The sequence below is a fragment of the Micromys minutus genome, assembly GCF_963924665.1.
Source record: "Micromys minutus genome assembly, chromosome: 17".
Taxonomy (NCBI): Eukaryota; Metazoa; Chordata; class Mammalia; order Rodentia; family Muridae; genus Micromys; species Micromys minutus.
The window spans coordinates 39,028,537-39,036,515 of record NC_137952.1 but is presented as its reverse complement, the minus strand read 5'-3'; the positions used below and the strand labels follow the sequence as shown (position 1 = coordinate 39,036,515).

Genomic DNA, 7,979 nt, shown 5'->3' with positions numbered 1-7,979 from the left:
CTCATGAGGAGTAAGTAGAATCCAGGCCTTCCCCCCAAATGAACTCCACTGCCTTCAACTGGCCCAATAGTCAGAAGACAGGACAGCCATCAATAGAAGAAAAACCAGTTGATACAGGAAGGTGGGAAGCTAACTGTTTGTAGAAAAGGAAATGGTGTAAGGTCATTTTTCCAGAGGTCAAGCATCCTGAAAGGCATCAGATGATCAGCCATGGCCCTCCTGTTTAACGGAGCCAAAGACATCTACGTTAACCTGCTGTCTTTATTGTGTTACACTTTTCAGAACTTAGAGAAGTTAGAGAATCTGTTTAAGGCACATGGAAGATGTTGTTTATTCAATAAATATTTATTGTGTTCAGAGTTAAAAAAAAAAAAAAAAAGTCAAGACAGCCAAGCATCATGGCTCACACCTGTAATGTGATCTGTTGGGAAGCTGGGGCTGAGGCTTTCCTGAGCTACAAGGTGAACATCTTCCTAAGAAAACACGTAGGTTACATAAATAGTTTTGTTCTTAAGGCCACAGCAGATGACTAGGCAAGATGCTGGATGTGTCTAATCCCAGCATTTGGGAGGCAGAGGCAGGCAGCTCTCAAGGCCAACCTGGTCTACTTAGTGAGCTCTCCGCTGCTGAAGTAGAGTCACAACCTGGAGTGTTTTACCTGTCCCGAGATCACTGACCCATGAATACAGGAGTCCCTTGAGGTACTCTAGCACCTTGTGAGGCCAATTGGTTTTTGAGGATCCTGTAAGTGATCCTCTGTGCTGGCTAAATTTTACATCAACGTGACATGAGCTAAAAGTATCTAAAAGAAGGGGGCCTCAATTGAAAAAATGTCCCCATGAGACCCAGCTGTAAGGCATTTTCTTAATTTGTGATTAATGGGGGGATGGACGTCTGTAAGAAAGCAGCGTGGGGAAGCCATGATGAGCAAGCCAGAGACTCTGCATCAGCTCCTACCTTGGTTTCCTCACTGATAGACTACAATGTGGAAGTGTAAGCCAATGAACCCTTTCCTCCCAGACTACCTTTTAGGTCACAGCGTGTTAATCCAGCGATAGAAACCCTGACTAAAATAATCTCTCCTGTCCCGCCTTTCAGTGCCTGCAGTGAAGATGTCCCACCCGTCCCCAGCAGCCAAGCCCTCCAATTCCAAGAACCTGAGAGTCTTCTTTGACATGGACATCACCGGGGAATGAGTTGGACAACTTGTTTTAGAACTGTTTGCAGATATTGTTTCCAAAACTGCAGATGATTTTCGTGCATTGTGTACAGGAGAAAGGGGCACTGGATCCACAACTGGGAAACCTCTCCATTCTAAAGGATGTCTTTTTACCGAATTATTAAGAAATTTATGATTCAAGGTGAAGACTTCTCAAATCAGTATGGTGCAGGGGGACAAAGTATTGATGGTGAGAAATTTGAAGATGAGAATTTTCATCATAAGCATGATCAGGAGGGTTTGCTGGGCATGGCAGATGCAGGCCCCAGTACAAATGATTCTCAGTTCATTATCACGACAGTTCCAGCTCCTCATTTGGATAGGAAACATGGTATTTGGTCAAGCAATAAAAGGACTAGGTGTGTGTGGCAAGGATGGTTGAGAATGTAGAGGTGAATGGTGAAAAACCTGCAGAACTGTGTTATTGCAGAATGTGGAGAACTGAAAGAAGGGGAAGAGTGGGGCATAGTCCCTAAAGATGACTCTGGTGACAGTCCTCCAGATTTCCCTGAGGATGCAGATATAGATCTAAAAGATGTAGATAATTTTTTTTTAATGTCTGAAGACTTAAAACACATTGGAAATACGTTTTTCAAGTCTCATAACAGGGGGATGATTATTTAAAAAGATTTTAAGGTACGTGGATAGTTCAGAGGCCGTTTACTGAAAAAGCAGATATATCTAGACTGCAACCTAGAGCCTTAAGTTGTGTGCTGAAGATAGCCCCAGGAGATAAAGCCATCCAGGTAGGATGGCTTAAAGTCAAACAAATGACAAAGGCACAGAAAGAGAAAGAGAAGGCCGTGCATGCAAAAATGTTTGCTTAATAAGGATTAAATTGATTATATAAAGGACAATGTATATCTCTGTCTACACAATCCCTGAGGTGTTTCCCTTCATCTTTGTCATTGTTTATATAGCAGTGCTGACACTTAATAAAGAATAAAGTGTCACGGGGAAAAATAATAATCTCTATCACAACGTGTTTAAGAATGTGTGGCTGCCATAGAAATAATTGAACACAGGACATCGAAGCTAGCTAGACAAGAACACTGTCTGTACTTTGGGAAAAAGCAAAAGCAATTAAGGGTGGGGTTTGCCTTAGAGACTGACAGTCTACGAAGAGAGACAAAGTAAGAGGCAGGAAGTAGATGCAAGAATTGAAAAGCACCAACAGGCTGAGTGAGGGGGCTGGGGAGATGGGCCAGCAGTTAAGAACACTGCCTGCTCCTCTGGAGGGTTCAACAGCCAGCATCCACATGGTGGCTTACAAGTGTTTATGACAAATTATAACTATAATTGTTTATAGTTTCATGGGTTTTACTATATATCCCTGGCTTGCCTGGAATTCACTATGCAGACCAAGCAGGTCTCAAGCTCATGTTTCTTTGTATGTATGTGTGTGTGTTCATACTTGTCTGTATGAGGTGTGATGGCTAGTCAGGAGCAGGCATGATAACCCAACACTCAGTTAGTAGACTTACACAGATTGGTGGCACACTCATGGCAAGAGGGAGTGGCGGTTTTCAAATGAGCTCTCTGCCGCAGTTTCAAGCTAATTTATTGAGACCTTCTTTAAACTTCACATGACCACTGATGAAGCTCTCCGAATGCTTGAGGCATCTAGCTGGCTGTTTTGTTTTTGTCTTTCTTTTCTTAAAGTTTAACATGATTGCGTTTCTCAACTTTGAGATATTTAAATATAGAAACCTAGCACAGGGGCTGGAGAGATGGCTCAGTGGTTAGGAGCACCGACTGTTCTTCCAGAGGTTCTGCGTTCAAATCCCAGCAACCACATGTTGGCTCACAACCATCTATAATGAGATCTGGTGTCCTCTTCTGGTGTGTCTGAAGACAGCTACAGTGTACTTATATATAATAAATAAATAAATCTTTAAGAAACTTAGCACAGGTCTGTGTATTGTTCAGCTTTTTTTTTTTTTTCTTGCCACATTGAGACCCATTTGAAAGGATTGGAATGGAGGCCATTTTGTTTTGTGCTGTACAGGACGTAGGGTAGTTGGCAGCCATGTGGTAATGGTTTCATTTGCAATGCAGCTCTGTGGCTTTACTAAGCATTTGTTCGATGCTTTCATTTGTTTCTGTTTTGTTTTTTTTGAGATTATAATTTTCATTGCAATATTAGAAACCAGAACTAGAACAAGCTCTGTACCACCCTAGAGAGATATTAAAATTCTTCCCGAATGCTACACCAATGCTTTTGCCTCTGTTTAGAACACAGATAAGATAATATTCCCATTAGCCAATAAAGAATATGTAACCCCTCCCCCAAAGTCAGCAGGCATTTGTTGGGTCTACAGGAGGGTCCCAGTATCTTTCTCTGGGTGTTGGCTTGCTGTCTGCTGGGGTTTGCAGCAAAGTGTTTTTAGAGTACACCATCCTCATGTTTCCCTTGGCACCTAAATAAATCCTCAGGGTTATTTCCAGAACTCAAATAAACAACCAGGACCTCAGCCTGAACTAAAAGAAAGATAACCTCAGACAACCTTTCCTGCCCTTAAGTACATAGACCTTGTAGCACGTGCCTCAGAAGGGTGGTTCTTACGGTATTTATCCTCTTTAAACAGATCCCGATGGAGAACCTCTTAATCATCCCAGAACAATGTACAGAAGCAGCCCTTCATGTAATTGTCTCAGAAGACATGATTAATCAGAAGCGGTTTTTGTGGAAGGTCACCAGCCAACCCAAAGGACCTGTGCAGGTCAGAAGAGACATGTACCAACGAGCTGTTGTGGTTTGTGGTTGAGGTTCCACCTTGCATGCTCGAACTGCTAGCTCCACGAGACGTGGGCAGTAAGCACAGTCGGATTTAATTTCTCTCTAAGGCAACCCCGAGGGAAGGATATGGATGCACATGGATTCTTGGATAGCTAATCCCAGGAAGCTGAAATAATAGGCAGGGAGGATAAAGCAGAGAGAAGAGAAACGCTAAGACAATGCATGGTGGTTAGAGTAGGAATGCCCCCGTAGACTCATGTTCGAATGCTTGGCCCATCGGGAGTGGCACTATCAAGGGGTGTGGCCTTGTTGGAAGAAGTGTGTCACTTTGAGGTCTCCTATGCTTAAGCTGTGTTCAGTGTGTCACAGTTTCCTTCTGCTGCCTTCAGATCGAGATGTAGAACTCTTAGCTCCTCCTCCAGTACCATGTCTGCCTGCATGCCACCGTGTTCCCCACCGTGATGATTGTTGGGATTCTGTAAACCCCACCCCTCAGTTACTTAGCAACAGCCAGGTATACCCCACCCCTCAATTACCCAGCAGTGGCCAGGTATGCTCCACCCCAGTGACCTGACACTATAAAAGGAGCTGCTTGACCCCTCCTCTCTCTCTTGGCCTCTCTTGCTCTTGTGCTCTTGCAGCCTTGCTCTCCCTCTTCCCTTCCCTTCCCCACTCTCTCCCACGTGCTCATGGCCTGTCTCTACCCCTCTACTTCTCTCTCTCTCTCTCTGTCTCTACCACCCTCTTAACTCTCCCATGACCTGAATAAACTCTATTCCGTACTATACTGTTGTGTGGCTGGTCCCTCAGGGAAGGGATTCCCAACATGGGCTCCCCAGAGGCATCTCCCTTGCCCCCAGGCCTCGCTGCACCCCCATGGGCCATATGCCCCCCACTCTCTTTATCCTTCCCCTAACATTGGTGCCGTGACTCGGATCGTCATCCTTTTACAACATTGGTGCCCTGTGACTTTTCCTTTCAGTGACTTTTCCTTTCATTGGTGCCCGGTCATCTTTTCCTTACAATGATAATGGACCAAACCTCTGAAACTGGACCAGCCCCGACTGAATGTCTTCCTGTATAAGGATTGTGGTGGTCATGGTGTCTCTTTGCAGCAAGAAGACACAAGGCATATTTATAAAACAGTTACCACTGAGGGCAGCTGAGACTTGGTGCTGCTGGGACCTCATACGAAACCCTGGGGAACCATACCTAGCCATGGGTCTTCCTCTCTGTCAGATGAACATTGATCTCCATGTACTTTCACGTTGTACCTGGATCTGCCTCACTGGCCTTTTCCCAATTTAGAGAAAGCAGAGGTGTTTCCATGTGAGCTTAAAAACAGAGGCTGGGGGAGGGGCTGAAGAGATGGCTCAGTGGTTAAAAGCACCAACTGCTCTTCCAGAGGGCCTGAGTTCAATTCCCAGTAACCACATGGTGTCTCACAACCATCTGCAATGGGATCTGATGCCCTCTTCTGGCGTGTCTGAAAATACCTACAGTGTACTCATATAAATAAAATACATTAAAAACAAAAACAAAGGCTGGCTAAGTTCATGGAACTGTCTATCCAAGGAGCTCTGAAGCAGGCGGATGACACTATTTGCCAAAACATCCCACAGTCATCTGCTACCGATGCACAATAAAGATCTAAGTGGACGCTGGGTATGCCACACACACACACACACACACACACACACACACACACTTGATCCTCCGACTCAGGAAGCAGGGCGGGAGGGTTAAGGAGAGCGCGCAAGCCCATGCGGTCCATATAGGGAGTTCCAGGCCATTCAAACCACAAGGAGATACTCTGTCCAAAACCCTCACAAAGCAAAAAGATAAATAAAGTGCATCAACACGGGGTGTGTAGGTTACAGAGGGAGGCATTGGCCTTCCCTGTGCCACATTTCCTTTGGCAAACTCTGCTTTTTCTCCCTGTCTCTCACGATCCCTAACAACACCCCCTCAGAGATCTCCACGTCACAATCCCTGGATCCTGGTGGAATGTAAGATTATGTGGCTGAGGGAAATTAGGTTGCTAATCAGCTGGCTTGGAGATCGGGGATTATTCTAGATTACCCAGGATACCTAAAGAAACCAATTTTCCTCTGACCTTTCACATGCGTGTTCTGACATGTCTGACATGTGCATGTACACACACAAACACACACACACACACACACACACACAGACAGACAGAGAGGTGGAGGGCACAATTTTTTTTTGAGAGATGTTTAATTTCGGAGTATCATGGTATTGTTGGCTTGTTTACTTTTTCACCAGCAACAAAGTCACAGTTTTTGCCTGTCACTGTGGCTCCTCCCATTCATCGCTGAAGAAAAAGGCTGCTTCATCAGAAGGTGGAGGTTTTCTTCTTAACCAAGCTTCTAGACCACCTGACCTCTGCTTGCAGAGAGATCTTGATATCTACCGACCTTCAGGCTCAGAAGTCCTGGATTACAGTGCCTCATTTCCCAAAAGAAAACCTGGATTAATTTTAAGAATTCAAATTGAACTTTGAAAACTTCTGTGCTGCTGATTGGGCATGTTGATTTTACATGCTAAGCATGTGTTCTCCCACTGAAGATATACCCATACCCCAAGCCCACATTATAAAATACATCATGTATACAATTGTATGTATATCTAGAATACATTCATTTATATATTATTTATAAAACAGCTAAGACCTGCTGCTGCCCACCGTTCTCCCCCAACATCTCTCCCCAGACCACTTCTCCTGACTCTGCCTGTGTGTGTGTAGTTAGCTAATACTAATAAACCCACAAGGGACATAACCTCGCCAGTTATACATTGTTGTTTACCGAGGGCCGACACTGCCAAATTCAGATTCTTTAAAGCCATTATCTATTCTAATGCAAGGAGGCAGCAACTGTCTTCCAGGTGAATCGTAGATAATATGATAAGAGATAATATTAAGAGCAATAAAGTAATTTGCCCCGAGGCACAAAGTGAGAGGTGTTGGAGTAAATCATCCTGACTCCAGGTGAATCCCTGAGCATTCCTCAACAGACCTTTGGATGTTTTAGTGCCTCTGTGAGCATGCCTGTTACTCTCCACCGGAAGTGCCTTAATCATCCCCTTCTGGTAAGAGCTACATGACTGTATCTTCTGGCCTGATCAGGTCGGTACACAATGCCGCAGTTCCGACACACAGCACCTCCTACCCCTCCGCTCGGTGCACAATGCTGCAGTCCCACAGCACACAGCACCTCCTACCCCTCCGCTTGGTGCACAATGCTGCAGTCCCACAGCACCTCCTACTCCTCCCCACCCTATGCCCTTGCCCAGAGAGCGGTCCTAAACTGTTGGTATCTGCTCTTCAAACATGCACATCAGCCCGAAGCGTCACGAGATTAGTGCCCCCAAGAGAGCCTTTAACCCTTGATGGTGGCAGTGGATGGATAAATCCCCTATGTCATATCCCTTGAGAAAGGTGACTCCTAGGCACAGTCTGCAGTGTTTCCTAGCATCACTGGGAAGGACTGCATTCCGGGCGCCTGAGAGGTCTTGTTTTGTACTTCACGTTCTGAGGGTTCTGTCATTTTCCTGTGTAACTCTTCCATCTTCTACTGGAGCTTCCTGGGATCGTCAAGACAACTACAACTATCTTCGCTGGCACTTACTGCAGAGGTTGCTTCTGCGCTGGGCGGGGCATGGGGTGGGGCTTAGGGGAGGATCTGGCGTGCCTCCTACAGGACACCAGAGCAAGGCTGCCTTTTCCTTGGTGATATCAGATCTTCCCTTCCTCGAAGGAAGGCTGCTCACATTGCCTTTCAGTGGTAGGTTTTCAGCTGTTGCTATAACAAATAACTTCATATATACTGGCTTAAAGCAGCAACCATCTTCTGACCCCCAGTTTCACGGGTTGAAGTTCAACAAGGTGGCAAGGCTGGGTTGTCTGTGTTAGTTCCAGAAAGGGCCGCTGGAGTATTGGCAGGGCTTAGAACTCTGGAGGTGCATTCTTCTCTAAGTTCCTGAGACTGGTGGGCAAAT

General features: G+C 45.4%; 1 pseudogene across 1 annotated transcript; it reads left to right on the top strand.

Annotated features, from left to right (window-relative positions):
• The first annotated feature begins 1,112 nt into the window (after window positions 1-1,112).
• On the top strand, window positions 1,113-2,046 carry LOC308431627 (peptidyl-prolyl cis-trans isomerase D-like; annotated as a pseudogene). Its single transcript has one exon. The product of its transcript is annotated as a peptidyl-prolyl cis-trans isomerase D-like (transcript).
• Window positions 2,047-7,979: the final 5,933 nt, after the last annotated feature.